The sequence below is a fragment of the Talpa occidentalis genome, unplaced genomic scaffold (genome assembly GCF_014898055.3).
Source record: "Talpa occidentalis isolate TD23 unplaced genomic scaffold, MPIMG_talOcc4v2.1 talOcc4.5, whole genome shotgun sequence".
NCBI lineage: Eukaryota > Metazoa > Chordata > Mammalia > Eulipotyphla > Talpidae > Talpa > Talpa occidentalis.
Window position 1 is genome coordinate 84,866,311 of NW_023604861.1, and position 15,516 is coordinate 84,881,826.

General features: G+C 43.0%; 1 protein-coding gene and 1 pseudogene across 3 annotated transcripts in view; one reads left to right on the forward strand and one right to left on the reverse strand.

The window, feature by feature from the left end:
• Nucleotides 1-3,730: 3,730 nt before the first annotated feature.
• ACTG2 (actin gamma 2, smooth muscle) overlaps nucleotides 3,731-15,516 on the forward strand; it is a 31,694-nt gene continuing 19,908 nt past the window's right edge. The window contains exon 1 of one of the 3 annotated variants that reach the window (XM_037527652.2): nucleotides 3,731-3,799. The gene's annotated coding sequence lies outside the window, so the exon portion shown is untranslated. Of the gene's footprint in view, nucleotides 3,800-6,638; nucleotides 6,667-12,515; nucleotides 12,641-15,516 lie in introns of those variants that run through there. The other 2 variants (XM_054701740.1, XM_037527651.2) reach the window with 2 other exon arrangements.
• On the reverse strand, nucleotides 4,338-4,574 carry LOC119259078 (cytochrome c oxidase subunit NDUFA4-like; annotated as a pseudogene).

Sequence of the window (15,516 nt, forward strand, 5' to 3'; positions counted from 1 at the left end):
TGCAGCCATCATTCGAGAGACCCATGAGTAACTCCAGAAACAAAAAAGTCTTTCATGGGTGCTTCACTTAACTCAAAATTTTGAACTCTCTGGGCACTGATGGACCATAACTGGGTCCTAGTTGAAGACTGGTCTCATATTGATAAAAATTGGGGCAACTGACTTATTTTCCTGAGAGCTGGAGAACGTGAACTTCCTAGTTGTTTTTCTGCATTGATCTCACACAAACTCACTTTCCAGGACAATAGCTCAGAAACCTCTTCTGGAGTCTGCCATAGATGTCAGACTCCATTGTCATTACAAAGTGTTAGTGAAATATTTTGAAGACAGTGAAAAATGTGTTCTTTTAAAAATTTTTTTAAAGATTTATTTATGCATGCAAGAACTGGGGTACAAGTCAGAGATGTGGGGGGGTGAGAGGATTCACCAGAGACAGAATGGAGAACAGAACAGGTGGATGACTGAAATACACTGCTGAGGGGAGCAGCGCACGAGACTGGAGAGGTCTGCTGCGCCATGTGGGTTAGCTCCCTGGCCAGGGGATGGAACTCAAACTAGCTTCATAGTGCTGCGATTTAACCCCTTGTGCCATCAGGGAGACCCCTGAAAAACGAGCTCTCAACTTTAATTTTTTTTTTTTAAGATTTATTTATTTGTTTGTTTGTTTGTTTGTTTGTTTGTTTATACAAGCATTGGGTACAGTCAGAAGCATGGGAGGGTGAGAGAATTCACCAGCGCCAGAGCGGGGAACAGAACAGGCAGACCTACGAAACACACTGCTGAGGGGAGTAGTGGGCGCGGCAGGAGAGGTCTGTCGAGCCATGTGGTTCCCTCGCCGGCGGCCAGGGTCGAACCGGCACTGCAGAGGCTGCGGGCAGCTTCGCAGCCCAGCACTCAACCACTGCGCCACCAGGGGAGGCCCTCTAAACTTTAATTTTTATGAATTCCTGAGTGACTTCTTCCTATCTTCGTTTTTCTAAACAGCTTCATTAGATGCGTTAAAAGTTATTTTGGCCACCCAAGAATCCTTAAACCAAATGTAGGTTAAGTAGGACCTGCATTTGCAGTAACATTTTGAAATTAAGACTGATCTAGGGCCTCCCTGGTGTTGCAAGGGGTTATGAAGCTATCCGTGGCCACTGCAGCATGAGTTCGATCCCCTGCCAAGGAGCTAACCCACATGGCGCAGCAGACCTCTCCTGGCTTGCCCGCTGCTCCCTCAGCAGTGTGTTTCAGTCGGTCCACCTGTTCTGTTCCCCACTCTGTCTCTGGTGAATCCTCTCACCCCCCACACGTCTGGCCTATACCCCAGTTCTTATATGCATAAATAAGTAGATCTTTAAAAAAAAAAAAAAAGACTGATTCTAAATTATTTGCATTACTATGGGAGAACCTCACCTTCAGAACACTAATACCAGCTAATACCAAGTTGCAAATATATTTTTTCCCTCAGCACTAGGAAAGGGCGTAATGCTGAGGTTACTAATGGACTCTAGGGCTAGATAGTCCTGGGGTGGATTCCGGACTTCCTCATTTACTTCCTCCTTTACCAGCTATGTCATTTCAGTAAGTGTCTTACTCTCCCCACCTTCAAAGTCCTCTAGTCTATAAAATGTGGAAAATAGATTAAATAAAAGAATTCATATACAGAGCTTAATACAATCTGTGGCATGTGGACACAACTCCATAAATGGCAGCAATAAATAATAATAATAATAATAATAATAATAATAATGGTGATTATTGTTATTAAGGCCTTGTCAGCAGTTTGTTCTAAATTACCCTTTTTGCGAAGATGGTGCTGAAGGCAAAGAAAGTAGCTCCTACTTCTCTCAAAACTGAAACCAAAGCAAAGCCTTAGAAGTCCAAGAAAGCAGTGCTGAAATGTGTCCATGACCACACAAAAGATCTGCACATCACTCACCTTCTAACTGCCCAACACACTCACCAAAGGCAGCTCAAGTATACTCAGAGGAGCACCCCCCAGAGAAACAAGCTATGCCATCATCAAGTTCCTCTTGACCTCTGAGTTAGCCATGAAGAAGCCTGAGAGTAATAACACACTTGCATTCATTGTGGATGTCAAGGCCAACAAGCACCAGATCAAACAGGCTGTAGAGAAGCTCTATGACGTTGACATGGGCAAGGTCAACACCCTGATTCAGACCTAATGGAGAGAAGGCACATGTTCAGCTGGCTCCTAAAGAGGATGCTTTGGATGTTGCCAACAAAATTGGAATGCTCTAAACTGAGTCCAGCTGATTAATTCTGAATATAATTTTTTTCACCATAAAAATAGCCTTTGGGGACTCTAGTCCTACAGGGGAACATCCTTGTTTGTCTATAGAGATGAGCAGAGGATCCTAACACCCCGGGCACAACTGAGTCCCTGCATGCTGAGCCCTTTTCCAGGGAAGCTGCAACCCCTAATCACAAAAGGAGGGGAAACTATCTTGCTTTCATTTAAAAGTCACTCTTCTGGGTAGCAGACCTGAGTGTCAGGTGTAGCTTGAATTCTAAAAGAACCATCCAGCAAGTAGGCTACCACCCTATTTTTAAACTCCCCCAGTTTTTCCCCCCAAACATTCCCACCCCAGACTTTCCTGTCTCCTGGGATGAGAATAGGGAGTAGGGTTTGCTGGGAAGGAATGTGTGGGGGTGGGAGGAGGGAGCTGCCTGATAGTAAATAAGGGAAGGAGCTTATTCAGAGAGGCAAGATCCTGAAGCTTCTCCAGGCCAGCCCAACACTCAGGGCACTTGAAAAGTGAAGAGTGATGTGGTCTCTTTCTAGCTCCTCCACAGTTGAGGGCTGGACAGGTTTGGGGAGGAGAGGAAATGGGGGAGAACCTGTGGTGTGTCTTTGTACTTGGCTGGTAGGTTTCACTACTTACCAGTCAGTCACTACAATTGTCAGTTCTCCATTTAGCACTCCTGTCCAAGTGTTGGCCTTCACGCAGTGATCGCATAGAGGGTTTTCTTGGGTCCTGTGCAAACTACACGCCTCCCATTTGTCCCCAAGCCACACACTTCCTTTTCCTCTTTTTTTTCAGGTTTTATTTTACTTTATTTTTATTTTCTTACACACATTTCCTTGATATGAGAAATCTGGTCTAATTCAACGCTTGTCCCCACCTCCTCCAGGGTTATATCCACAGCCTTTCTCCTGGCAGGGGCATTGGCAGGAATACTCAAGACCAACTACCTTCCCTGTGCCCATTGCACCTGTGAACCACCCTAAATTGGGGGTGGCCAGTGTGCTCCACAAACATCTCCATTTTCTGATTGTCTTTCTACACCTTCCCCCACCACTCTCAGGTATTCAGGGAAGATCAGTACCAGAGAGTAAGAACCATTGTGGACACCTGAATCTTCAAGTGGGCCTCCTAGAATCCTACCTAACTTGGCTGTGGAGGATAGCCCTTCCCTCCTCACAGAGAAAGAAGAGCACTCCCTCACCATAACCTGCTCTTTCCACAAAGCTGGGGAATCTGGCTGGGAAGACCCAGTCTTCTCTCTCTAGCTTTCTTACATAGAAACCTAGGGAAGGGGAGCAACCACTGCTCCCCAGAAGTAAAGCCTGTTTAGCTGCCTCTCAGTAAGTCTCAGGGGAGGCGTTGGGTTCCATTTTTGGCCATCTTCTAGAGCTGTTTTTGCAATGGGGGCCATAGCAACAATTTCAGGGAAACAGGAAAATGTTCACTCAACATTCTGAACATAGACAAGATGGAATCCTGTGGTTCCAGTCTTCTATGTCCTTCCTGATCTTTTTGGCTCCTTCTTCTATCAGCTACTGAGAAAGGTGTGTTAAAAATTTCCTAGTATGTTTGCAAATTTATTTGCTTCTCCTTTTTGTTTCATATATATGTACTATTAGGTACCCATTAGATGAAATTGTTACATTCTCTGGTGGATTGGCCCTTGTATTATAAAACATCTCTTTATCTTTAGGGCTGCTCCTTGCCTTAAAATCTATTTTGTCTGATATTGGTATAATTTTCTTTGATTAGTAAAGTTCAAATTTACTATACCTTTTGTGTAAGATATCTCTTGATTTAATATCATCAAATAACCAGTGCAACAATCACTATCTTTAAATAGAAATAGTAACAGTGTAATTGCTGATGTATTTGGGTATATGTTTACCATCTTGTAATTTGTTTTTCTTCCCTTTTTTCCCCAAGTTTCAGATATGTTTTTAATCAGTGTAAACCCCAACGCAATACACCAACATGATTACTTGCATTTATAGGGGAGATATTTCCTAGTTAAGTAGAAAATTCTTTGGATGCCTTCTGGAAGACCTTCATTTTAAATAGTGTTATAGTCAAATATTTCATTTAGAAGTCTGGACCTTCTTTTTTCAATTTGCTGTAATCTACATTCACTGAGTAGAACTTGTATTGATCATTGGGATCCAGTTTGTTCTAAGGTTCTGGGTTATTCTTTCCATTCCAACTGACATCTGGAGTGAATAAAGCCAGAAGCACTGCTCTAGTCCTTCCAGTTCCAATAAATACAAAAAGGGGCATCAGGCTAGGATGCTTCTTGACCTGGCTGAGGATCTGGTGGAGCATGGTTGTGGGAGAGGCCTTGGGCTGCAAAGGAAAGAAAAAAATCTGTAAAGCCCAGGACTAAGTCTGTAATTTGTTCTGCTTTTCCCATCTGTATCTGTTTTTTTCTCTCCTTTGTTAATTTCATTTGGATTAATCAAGTATTGTTATTATTCTAGTTGTTTTCTCCTCTGTTAACCTATTACACATTTTTTTGTTTTAGCTATTATCCTAGCTATTATAACATTCCTCCCACCTAACATGGCTAAGGGATGCAACCCCTCCCCACCTCACGTATTTAACATTTCATGTAAAACAGTAACTTTTCTTATTCCAAGACAATGCAGGAATCTTAGAATGCCTTAACTCCATTTATTCCCCCCTTGTCTTTAGTGTTACTCTTACTATGTATTATATATAGGCCAGAGGTGTGGGGTGGGGGTGAGAGGATTCACCAGAGACAGAGTGGGGAACAGAACAGGCAGATTGACTGAAGTACACAGCTGAGGGGAGCAGCGGGCAGGTCAGGAGAGGTCTGCTGCGCCATGTGGATTGCTCCCTGGCTGGGGACCAAACTCATGCTGCAGTGGCTGCGGACAGCATCATAGGTTGCGTCTTAACCCCTTGTGCCACCAGGGAGGACCCAGAATAGCTTTGTTTAGTATATTTAATAGTCATGCAGATTTGTGCACATATTAACCCTTTCCATGGTTCTTTATTACTTTCTGAATTTCTGTGCTTCTCACTGGAATAATTTTCCTATGCTAAAGAATTCACCTAATACAAGTCAACAAGTGATGAAATATCACTGTGTTAGCTTCTCTGAAAATCTCTTTACCATCTTCATTTTTAAGGATATTTCCACAGGGTAGATAGTTATAAGTCTGTTCTCACTGAGTAGGTAGAGATCACCTTATACCAATTTGTAATGAACTTGTTCAAAGTTAGATTTAGTATTGTAAAGTATGGACTATTTCTGGCTTGCCTTCATTCCTAAAACAGTTTGCTTTTTTTGTTTTTGTTTTGTTTTGTTTTTTTAAGGAAACTGATAGTCAAGGTTGTCCAAAGAAACAGAAAAATTGAGCGTGCGTGTGTGTGCATCTGTGCACCAGCATGTACAGTCAGTAGGCTGGAGACCCAGGGAAGAGTTGCAATTTGAGTCCAAAAGAAGTTGACTGGCACAATTCCTTCTTCTTCCAGGAAGAGTAGTTATTTTTCTATTAAAGTCTACTGCTTGGTCAAGACCCACCAACATTTTGGGATTAATTTGCTTTACTCAAATTCAACTGATTCAAATATTAATACCATCTAAAAAATATCTTGTAGACTAATACTTGATCAAATATCTGGGTACTGTGGCCTCAATATAAAGTTAACTATCACAGATCCCAGTGGAAAACCTAGAATGTTTAACAGTGCTCCTCCACAGTGTTCTCTGAACTCCAGTATTTTTCTATGTAGTCCCATAAATCAGCCAAAAACTCTGATAAGCTTCTCAGTCTCATTTACTGATTCTTTCTCAATTTCTTGGCCTCTGCCCTGCGCTGCTTAAACATTGAAGGATGTTCAGAGAAAAATGGCATAAGATGTCAGAGTTCTCCAAAGGAGTTTTCTCTCTCTGGAAGCCAGGGTTCTCATGTTCTGTCTGTTTTGATAGTTCTCTCATGTCTTCAAACAATTATTTCTTTTTAAATATTTTATCATAGAGGGAGGGTTATTGAAATGCTATAAAGACTTTTTATTAAATTCAACTCCCAATCAATAACTCTTAATAAACCTAGAATCAAGTAATACTTCTTTAATATGAAAAATAATGTGTATCATACTGAAATGCTGTGATTTATAAGCAATACATATTTTGGTCATTCAAATAACCAAGAAATATATTTCTCATATATATTTGACTCATCCACAATTCTGTCTCATAGTTCCCAAAACCTTTGACATTTCCTTAGTGTTGAGAGCGATAAAGACATCTCTTGTTATGTTAATGAAGTTAACTTTTGGAAAACACCTGAAGATGAGGGTAGTGGTTTCCAGGGAAACCAATGAGAATAGAGGTTGGAACTTCCAATCCAGCCTCCAGGCCCCTGGGAGAGGAGGGAGGGACTAGAAGGTGAGTTTAATTGCCAGTGCCCAATGATTTAATTAGTCATGTCTATGTAATGAAACATCCATAAATATCCAAGAGAGGGGCTTTAGAAAGCTGGGTTGGTAACATGTGGAGGTCCTGGGAAAGTAGAATACCTGGAGAGGAAAGTTCCATGTCCTTTCCCCATACCTCTCACTATGTTTTTCTTCATCTGGCTGTTGATTTGCATCCTTTGTAATAAATTGGGGTTATAGTCATAAACAGTTTTCTTAAATTCTGTGTAAACTTCTAACAAATTAATCAAACCTGAGGTGGAGGTTGTAGAACCTCTAATTTATAGCCTTTCCTGTAGCTGATGTCTGAAATGACTAGCATCTGAAATCTTGGGAGACTGAGTCTTTAACCTGTGGATTCCAGTGCAATCTCTAGGAAGATAGTGTCAGAATTGAACTGAACTAAGTTGAATCTCAGATACCCTGGTAGTGTCTGAAAATTGTTGATATGGGGAAGCCTCCCACACATTAGAATTGGGTCCAGGAACCCAAGTCTAAATAATATGTAATAGAAAAACACTATAAGGATTCTCAGTGGTGTGTTGGGAGACAGTGAACGAAATGAATTTTTTTACATTAAAAATAAGTACACAGATGCAAATCAAAACTGCAATGATGTGAAATAACAGGAACTCTCATTCATTGAAGGTGGGAATGCAAAATGCCACTTTGGAAGGCAGTTTGGACGTTTCTTACAAAACTAGACATGCTTTCACCAGATGACCCAGCAATCACATTCCTTGGTATTTATTCAAATGGGTTAAAAAAAACAATGCATATAAAAACCTGCTCAAGGATATTTAGAGAAGTTTTATTCATAATGACAAAGCTTTGAAGCCTCTAAGATAATCTTCAATAGAAGAATGAATAAATTATGGTACAGTCAAAGGATGGAATATTATTTAGCACTAAAAAGAAATGAGCTATCAAAACATTTAAAAAGGCAGAACTTTATTTTTTTTTTAAAGAGTTATTTATTTTTACAAGAACTGGAGTACAGGCCAGACGTGCGGGAGGGTGAGAGGATTCAACAGAGACAGAGCAGGGAGCAGAACAGGCAGACTGACGAAATACACTGCTGAGGGGAGCAGCAGGCATGACAGGAGAGGTCTGCCACGCCATGTGGGTTTCTCCCTGGCCGGCTCAGATCCAACCCAGCTGCGGACAGCTTCACACTGCGGCGCTCAACCACCTGCGCCACCAGGGAGGCCCCAAATGAGTATGACAAAGTTAAGAAGCCATTCTAAAAGGGCTTCTTAATGTACAATGCTCGCTACATACCATTCTGAAAAGGGCAAAACTATGGAAATAAAAAGATCAGTGATTGCCAAGGGTTGGTTGGGAGAGAGGAATGAATAGGTGTAGCACAGATGGTAAAACTACCCTGTATGCTACTTATAATGATAAATACACTTCATTATACAGTTGTCAACATCTAAGAATATGCAACATCAAAACTTTAATGTAATCTGTAGGTTTGAGATAGTAATCATATGTCAAATGTAATTTCATCAGTTGTAACAAATGTACCACTCTGGTTGGGGATACTGACAGTGAGGGAGACTATGCATGTGTAGAGATAGGGAGTACATGGGAAATCTTTTGTGCTTTGTGCTCATTTTTTCCATAAACCTAAAACAGTTTCTTAAAGACCCTATTTAAATGTTAAAAAACAAACAAACAAACAATGAAGTACTGTCTCACACACGAGTGTAGCCACTATCATAAAGTGTTGGTGAGGATGGGGAGAAATTTGAACCCTGTGCACTGTTGATGGGAGTGTGAAAGTATGTACCTGCTGTGGAAAACAAAATGGCAGTTCCTGAAAATATTAAAAATAAAATTACCATCTAGTCAGCAATTCAACTTCTGAGTGTGTACCCCAAAGAATTGAAAGCAGGATCTTGAAGAAGTATTTCTATATCCATGTTCATAGCAACATTATTCACAGTAGCCAAGAGTTGGAAATAACCCAAGTGTCTCCCAAGGAATGAATGGATAAACAAAATGTGGTATATACATACAATGGAATATTATTCAACCATAAAAAGGATGGAAATTCTGACACATGCTATAACAAAGCCTATGCTTGAAGACATTATGCTAAATGAAATAAGTCAGTCATAAAAACCAAATATTGTATGATTCCACTTATATGAGGTATCAAACTCATAGAGACAGAACGTAGCAGGAGGATCTCTGGGGGTGTGGGAGGAGTTGTTGTCTAACAGATCAAGTGTCTCACCTTTGCAAGATAAAAATATTCTAGAGGCTGTACAATAAAATGAATATACTTAACATTGTTAAACTGTACACCTAAAATTGCTTAAGATGGTAAATTTTATGTGTATTTTACGACTAAAAATCAAAGAATGAAAGAAGTGCTCGGCTTTCCTATGGATGTTATGAAACATGAAATACATTTGATAAAACTTCAGTAAGGCAAATGCTACCAGGCAAAATCAAAAGGCAAATGTTAAGCTGGGGGGTAGGGGAATATTTGCAACACTTGTGATAGGAAAAAAAGTTGATAGTATCACTAATATAATATGCAAAGAACTCGAGAAGACAAAGATGACCTATCCCAGAGAAAGACAAACATCAATGGTTTTCAGAGAAAGACAAATTTCTCCCCCCCCCAGAAAAGATTAAGAAAGGCCAAGCACATTTATTTACCAAATTAAAATTTTAATTCTAAAACAAGATGCCAAGTTTCTTTTTTTTAGGTTCAGAAAAATTAAGATGACTAACTGCCAATGCTCCATGTGCTTCTTTCAGTCACAAGGGAAGCCCGAGGATGAATGTGACTCATTTGCACAACTGCCCATCAAAGAAAACAAGTCAAGACAGGGCCTCTGGGTTCCATATTTTCCTTTTTCTACCATTGCGTGTAATCATAGGAAACAGCTAAACAATATTAAGTTGGGGAGTCATACAAAAATTAGCATGTTCTAAATGGGATGGACAGGGCCTCCCCGGTGGCGCAGCGGTTGAGCGCTGGCGAAGCTGCCTGCGGCCTCTGCGGCACCGGTTCGATCCCCGGCTGCTCCCCAGCCACTGGAGGAGGGTCCCACATGGCGCGCAGACCTCTCCTGAGCAGTGTACTTCGGTCCTTCTGTCTGCTCTGCTCCCCGCTCTGGCTCTGGTGAATTCTCTCACCCTCCCGCGCTTCTGACTGTACCCAGTGCATGTATAAACAAAACAAACAAGCAAACCAGCAAACAAATAAATAAAGCATGCCTCTATCAAAAAAAAAAAAAAAAAAAAAATTAAATAAATAAATAAATGGGATGGACAAAAATAAATCACACTGATACTGCTCTGCTCAGTGTCTGAAAGAGTGAAGGTGATGGTCTCCTACACTATTGGCAGGAGTGTGAACTCATACAACCTTTTTGGAGGACAATATGGCAGTTTTCATCAATAATTCAAATGTTCTTACTTGATCAATCAATTAGACTCTAAGAAATCAACTGTATAGATACCCTCACACGTATGCACAAAGGTTCATTCATAGGTTTTTATCAATTGCAGCAATGTTTGCAAAAGTAAAAAACTGGGAGTGACCCAAGAGCCCAATATTAGGATATAAAAAGTTGAGTACTTCTGGCAGCTGATTTAACCTCTGGCCTTCCCTAACCCACTCTTCTCTATAAAAGTCAAGGCAGACTCCACCTCTTTAAGTATTTCCTGAGCATTTCAGTTTATTCAGATAGCCTTTCTTTCTGATCTCTGGCCTCTTTGGACCCTGAGTCACAACCAGTTCCCTTTGCTTATAGATTTTTTTATTGTTTATCAACTGATTGTGTCAACTAATTGTGAATATCCACCCTGGTCAAGGTGCTGATGATAAGCAGGGAACTGAGTCGAGTCTCCTCACTGTGAAGGGAAATAATGCCCCCTGAGATCCCTGATCAGGGTAAGAGAGACACACCTCTTTCCTGCTCAGGTCATGAACAGCTCATGACCTGGACACCAGCTCTTAGCTTCCCTGGCCACTCAGGACTGGCAGTTCTCGGTCTCTGCTGGACAGCTCCAGTGAATGTTTTTCCAGGGACCTGAAACTCAGGGAAGCCTCCCATGGCACCTGGAACTAAGACTTAGTGCTAAGCAACAGGCCAGTGGGCAAAAGGTGAGTAACTGTACCCTGTGATGGCTACAGGGTCCCTTCACTACAGGGGATAATCATAAGACCTAATTTAAAGCTTTTCCTAATATTTCCTCTGGATTCTATCGGCAATGGGCACTCCTTATCCATACCTCCACCCCCCCCATTCCTCAGTTAATAGGAAAGACAGACCTGCACCAAACCATTGTGGCACCCAAACCACCTAGAACTCCCATGCAGTCCCCGAAGTAGATACAATTGTCCCTTGTTCGGTGCAAGCCCAGACAGTTAAAAGTCAAAGGGAAATGCCATCCAGATCTGGGAGAGAAATCCTGTGTGCCCTACTCACCCCCTGCCCTTCATACAAATTCTTAAGATTCCTGCACTGAGTCATCTGGGGGGCCCAGGACATCTTAAGCAAGAATTCAGCACATGCTTCTTTTAGTGAAGGGTAGGTGTTCTGGGCACCTGTGTGTGTGTGGCGGGGGGGGGGGGGGTTCGTAAAACACAGAGTGCCACCCCCAGGGTTTCAGATTCAGTAGGTCTGGACATAAGCATTTCTAACACCCTCCCAGGCCATGGGGATGCTGCAATCCATGGACCTAGAGACCACTCTTTTGGAACCACTAGGCTTGAAGATGGGGCAAAATCTGGAAGGCTAATCTGGAAACTGTGCCCAACAGCACTGGAGCCTGAGCAGGACAGGGCCACCAGGGATATGCCCCAGTGGTTGTGGAGCAGAGAGAGCTAGGCTGACTCAGGGGGCCTAGCTTGAAGGACTGAGGGAAACACTCTGAGGTCAGGAACCCAGGAAACTGAGCAATATAGAAAGAAAGAGAAGAAGGTTCAGTTTGGGGGCATCTGCTGGGCAGGGATGTCCAACAGGTGAGAGGTAGTTTTAGTCTGGATGAGGAGTGAGGTACTGAGATTGGAAGGTGGAGTTGAAGGTAATTGCCACAGAGCGGGCTGGTAGTGTGGGAAATGAAACAGCTACCAAGGGAGAAGGCATGAATGACAATAAGAACAGCAAGAACCGTGGAAAATTCTACAAGCTTATGAGTCTTGTTAAGTATGCCTCAACCCTAAGGCAGCTCCCCTGCTCTGTAATTCCCATTGTGTAGGCTCGAGTAGAGAGAAATCCATAAGGAAAGTGAAAAAGGTAGAGACTATAGAGTTCCAGAGGACAGAGGAGGCTTGCAGTGTCGTAGGACCCCCCAGGAGACTCATCCCAGGACTTAGGGGCACGTGTAAAGGGCAGCGGGAGAGCAGAGTACACAGGATTTCTCTCCCAGGTCTGGATGGCCTTTCCCTTTGACTTTTAACTATCCTGGGCTAGCACCAGACAAGGGACAATTGTATCCACTTGGGGATATTGCGTGGGTGTCCAAGGCCAACCCAGGGGCAACAGGCTGCCCAGGCTGAGGAGGGAAGGACGGAGGGAAGAGGTCCACTGCCATTCTTGGTATGGTTCTCTCTCCAGGAGCAGAGCAGCATCTAGCCTCATTCTGGGCAGCTTATAAGGCCTGGTGTGAGTTTTGTTTATGCAAGAGCAGCATAAAAGGAACAAATCCAACAGCACCAGGGCGGTTGCCACTTGAGTCCTTTTGCATACATTTTTCAAATGATAATTCACTCTACCCAACTCCCTTCCCCACCCCCAAGGCCAATTTATTGAAAAGACCACCTTATATGGTAATATTGCTAACACACCGTCAGCTGGCCTTTTTAGGGACTCTGTTTAAAGAAGATCCGCCTCTGGGGTTTTATATTGCTCTGGTATTTATGCCAAAGACACACCAGCCCTCAGTGACTGGGAGAAGGACCTCTTGTCCAGTTGGTGAGTACCACACTGCCATCTCTTCCTTTCTGGGCCTGCTGGGCCCCCTGGGTGTGGGAGGCGCCTCCAGATTGGCCTGGCTTCCATGACGCTGGCCCAGGTCATGCATCAAGGCCCTCAGTGGTCAGCTGTGCCTCCAGTCACACTGCTGTCTGCCAGGAAAAGGCATTTCTGACCATGGGGCTTCCCGGGGCCGGGGCAGCCCTCCGACTGGGTGGTGGGTGGGATATCACATCCACGTTCTCTACTTTCCGTGCTCACCAAGGCCAGGGCACCCTGATGTCCTTGCTCAGAATGTCTGGGAGGTTGTGTTAAGGGAGACAATGCTTTTCAGAAAAAAAATAAGTTTCTTCTCAGAGTATTTGAATCAAAGCCAGTGATGGTGCCAGTGTCTGTGAGGCAGTGTCTGTGCCGGTGTCTGTGCTTCACTAAAGCAAATGGAGAATTTTCTCAGTCTTTGAAGGCTTCTTTGGAAGGTGGAGGAAGTCAAGGATGGAGTAGAGGCAAGTGCAAAAGACTCACACCAGCTGTGAAACCAAGTGGGAATAACAATCACATCTATTTGGCAGTGCTGTTGTGGGGATGAAATAAGGCCATACTGGTAGAAAATGCTTGACTCAAAGCTGTCGGGCCTCAGTACTCAAACTGTAAGAATTATCTGGAGGGTTTATTTGAAATACAGGTTACCCCACACCCCAGCCCAGATTCTGATTCAGTAAGCTGGGATGGGGCCTGATCATTTGCATTCCTAATCAGCTCCCCGGTGATTCTGAACCTGCTGGTAGGGATCATATTTTGCATAGGGAAGCGCCAAGCTCTTGGAACTTGCTTTTATTATTTGAATGGGTTTGGACTTTGGGCTTAAGAGACAGCGCTTCCTGTGACAGAGAAATTGCCAGGAGCAGAAAGGTTCTACAAGCCAGGCCTGGGAATGGATGGGCAGTATGACATCATGATCTTGAGCCTGGATTTCTTTTTTCCTTCTCTTTTTTTTTTTTTTTTTTTAAGATTTATTTATTTATTTGTTTGTTTCTTTATACAAGCACGGGATACAGTCAGAAGCGTGGGAGTGTGAGAGAATTCACCAGAGCCAGAGCGGGGAGCAGAGCAGGCAGAAGGACCGAAGTACACTGCTGAGGGGAGCAGTGGGCGGCAGGAGAGGTCTGCGCGCCATGTGGGATCCTCCTCCGGTGGCCGGGGAGCAGCTGGGGATCGAACCGGTGCTGCAGAGGCTGCTGGCAGCTTCGCAACCCAGCGCTCAACCGCTGTGCCACCGGGGAGCCCCTTTCCTTCTCTTTTTTGAGTCCACCAACATTTATTGAGAACTTAATGTGCCAAGCACTGTCCCTACTCCTTGGGGGAATAGAAGGGCTTCTGCAATCACTGGGGAAAACCAACAGATGAGAACCACAGAATAGATAAATGGATGAAAGGGGTAAAGCTCAAAAGGAACCCCTCACTCAATCCAGAAGGGGTAACATAGAGAAGGGGTAACATGGCCACATCCTGAAGTAGAAGTAGCCCCAGCACAGAGGATGCATGGCCTTTGGGGCTCTTTAAGTGCCTCAACTCCACTGAATTGGAGGAGGAAACAGCATGAACTAAGATCATGGGGGGGAGGGGTGCAAACAGGACCAGATTACCCCAGCTTTATACACTAAAGAATTGGGCAGTGGGGGAGGGGTCACAGATGGGTGAGGCCAAGAGATTTTCCTTTAGAAGGAGCTGCTCTGGCAGCTGTGAGAGTGGTGGACTAGCACAGGGTGATCATGTTATAAAATAATCCCAAATTGGTGGCATGGAGGTGGAATTAAGTGGGCCAGGGATAGGTTAGGAGGGATAAGGAAAGTGTCAGGGTGCTGGTGTGGGCTTCAGCATGGATGGTGTGATTCTTTGAAGGGCAAGGAAGAGAACAGTACTGGAGATGGAGTTGAGGTGCCAGGGGACAGGAGGTATAGAGACCCAGGAAGTAGTTGGCTCTGCAAATCTGGAGCTCAGGAGACTGGAGCTGAGCTGGGGTAGTGGAGAGGCCCAGGCAAAATCAGCAGAGCAGAATGAAATAGCAGGCTTCCAAGGATCAGTTATATTACTAGTTAGAAGTCACTTTTTATTTAATTAATGTATATCGACCAAGTCAAAATATCCTGAAGTTACAGGTGCTGCTAGAATTTTCCATTGCAGGAGTGTTGTTCATGAATTTATTTCTCTGATAGGCTCTCTGATTGTGATTATATATGTGTGTGTGCAGATTCTATATAATAGCAGTGGTTCAGATATCACTTGAAACCCTCACCCCCAAATATTTCTCCACATTTAAAGACTCACTATCTGAGAGATCTTCTTTTTAGAGCTTAAATTGCCCACTAAAATGATAACGTCCTTGGGAACTAGTATAAATTCAACCTTTAATAACCATTGACTTGTGAAATGGCTCATTCAACCCCTTCCAATGTAAAACTCCACCCCAAATTTTGATGGAGAAGAAGAATAAGAGAGAGAATAAGAATGATTATTTTCGCAGGCTTTTACAACAGGGGTTGGGAAATTTTTTCTGTTGAGTGCCAGATAGTAAATATTTTAGGTTTTGTGAATCTAAAGGTCAGTGTTGCAACTAAACAGCAACATTAGCCATAGACAGCATGTTAATGAATGGGCATGGCTGTGTTCCAATAAAACTTTATTTATAGTCACTGAAGTGTGAATTTCATAAGATTTCCTTGGGTCATAGAATATTATTCTTTTGCGTTTTTGCAACCATTTAAAAATGTCAAAATCACTCTTACTTTGTGGGCTGCACAAAAACAGGCCTTAGTTTGCTGACCCTGATTTACAATTTATAAAGCACTTTCATTTCCATTGTTGCATTTGATCCAAGA